This window comes from Nycticebus coucang, chromosome 11, assembly GCF_027406575.1.
Source record: "Nycticebus coucang isolate mNycCou1 chromosome 11, mNycCou1.pri, whole genome shotgun sequence".
In the NCBI taxonomy this organism is placed as follows: Eukaryota; Metazoa; Chordata; class Mammalia; order Primates; family Lorisidae; genus Nycticebus; species Nycticebus coucang.
In genome coordinates this window covers 53,273,087-53,275,584 of record NC_069790.1, presented here as the reverse complement: position 1 = coordinate 53,275,584, position 2,498 = coordinate 53,273,087, and the positions used below count along the sequence as shown (strand labels likewise).

The 2,498-nt window shown below is 39.6% G+C and overlaps 1 non-coding gene across 1 annotated transcript; it reads left to right on the top strand.

The window, feature by feature from the left end:
• The first annotated feature begins 1,974 nt into the window (after positions 1-1,974).
• On the top strand, positions 1,975-2,137 carry LOC128560671 (U1 spliceosomal RNA). Its single transcript, XR_008373136.1, has one exon. It is a non-coding gene; the product is annotated as a U1 spliceosomal RNA (small nuclear RNA).
• The last annotated feature ends 361 nt before the right edge of the window (positions 2,138-2,498 follow it).

Sequence of the window (2,498 nt, the reverse complement as noted above, 5' to 3'; positions counted from 1 at the left end):
CTTAGTTATTGTGTTAAGACATTTATTTTCTACATTTAGTAAGTTTCACATGTACCCTTGTAAAATGCACCGTAGGTGTGGTCCCACCAATTACCCTCCTTCACCTCGTGGTATTTATTAACAGCTCTTGTCAGTCAAAAATGTAGGGTTGCCAGATACCTAGAAGTTTCTCCCTGTGCACAATGGAACTAGAATTCTGAATTGTCCAGAGAGGGAGACTACCGCCATGATAGGAGAAGATAATGACCCAAGGAGGAGAGAAGAAACGGGGCTCTTCAACTTCTCTGGAGCTCAGGTCAGGGCTGACGGTGGGGTGGAGAATAAGCATTGGGGGTTCTAGGCTAGCAGACACTCCCTGTCTGGCTGCATCTCAGAGAGTAACAGCACCTCAGATGGGACCAGGCCCATTTATCTACTAGGATGCCTAGACCCTTTGCCAGTTTCCAGGTCTAAATTTGGCTCAGAAGCCACAAAGCTATCTGCCTGAAAGGAATCATGTGAGTTGTGACAATGACCACTATCATCTTAGGATAAGAAAGCTTCCTGCCAGGACTGTGTGGGTTCCCCATCAAATATAGTAGAACCTCACTTTAACAAACTGGTCAATGCACGGAGGTGGCCAACGTAAGGAACTAGGCCTACTGTACTGATAAGTACATGTGGTACATGTCCTGTCTATGAAAATTAGATCAACTTAAGGAGGTGGTCAAGGTAGGGAGGTGGTCAAGTATGAAGGTTCTATTGTAATATCTTAGCTTAAACATCTCATCAACCCTAGTGTTTGTTCAAAGGAAATTTAATTGGACTTTAAGGAACAAAATAATATAACTTTTTTTTGTACTACAATTTTGGGTACACATACCCTATAATAAAGGCAAGAATAAAATTTTGTTTTAGGAGAGAGAATAACCAGGTACATGAGAGGGCCAGAGAAGGCAGATAACATTTGAACTAAATCTTGAAAGATAATAATAATACCAATAATTTATGGAGCATTTAACATATTTCGAGTAGTTTATATATTTTATTTCTAGTCATTATGCTAACATTGTAAATTAGGCATTTCTATCCTCATCTACCAATTGAGAGCTATGGTTCAGAAAGGCAAAGTGATTTGCCAAACACCTCACAGCTAGGATATGACTTAACTAAGTGTCTGGGTTGGGATTCAAACCCAGCACCAAATAATTCTACCTCACATGACTTCCAGTACAATAGTTGTTTCAAAAACAACTAGTTGGTTATATAGTTTATTTGGGGAGGATTTCAAAAAATACAGCTCCTAGAAATTTCAGACCTCCAGAGAGTGAAAGAGAGAGAGGATGGGTGGGTGGATGTTTTAAAGCAACTCCCAGATGATTTTCATGACCCACCAGGCTCAGGAAGGACTGTACCACCTCTCAATGAGGGTCAGTTTTCTAGGGAGATAGAGAAGGGAAGGATACTTCAGGCATAGATAGTGACAAGGCAGCATGGAAGTTCTGGTGTGTTCTGGAACATGTTTTCTACTAAAGCCCAAGTTTATAGAAACCAGTGGCAGAAGCTGTGCCTGGGCAGATACAATGAACTCAGATTCCAGAGATCTCAAGTGTTGAGAGTACAACACTTCATTTCAAAGATAAGAGGGGTAAGCATGGGTTTTAAGCAGAAGATAGAGTGACTAGATGTGTCAGCTGGCAGCATGGCTCTGACCACCAGCGAGGATAGACTGCAGAGCAAAGGGACTGACACATGTGCTAAGTAAAAAGGTAACAAGGAAGGAAGGGAGCAGGGTGAACTGTTTGCCTAGTAGACGAGGAGATACGGGATGTATCTGATGTTTCTAAACATTTTAAAACCTCTTTTTAAAAATACATTTCCTAGCCTCAGATATTTCTTTACAGTAAATCAAAACAGACTAAGGTACTGCTTAGTCTTTCCAGACTGCTATATTATAAATACAGTTGCTTATAGCTTTTAAAATTTGAAGTCATCATGCTTACCTGGCAGGAGAGATACTATGATCACAAAGGTGGTTTTCCCAGGGTGAGGCTCATTCATTGCACCCCGGATTTGCTGGCCCCTGTGATGTCCCCAAATGTGGAAACTTGACTGCATAATTTGTGGTAGTGGGGGACTGAATTAGCAATTTTCCCTGGTAAAAAATACATAAATAAATAAAATAAAAAATAAAAACTTTGAAATGATTAGCCATAGAAGCATACAATGGAGTAAGTTTTCTGAATTGAATTCCCTTCCTTTCAAACGGCATCTATGTGGGTTTTTACTTAGAAGAAATGTACTAGTTACACAGTCTGGTTTACATGGTGATAATATTTATCATTATAACTTAAAAACTTGAAATTTTATTTTACGTGTCACTTACAAGTTTGATTAGCATGAGTCACGTCTTTGATAAACACTAGAAATGTTCTGTTACTACAATCCAACCCTAAATTGTAGTAACTTCCCCAAGATAGCAGTATCCCATAAGGATGTATTTGATTGACAGATTGGCA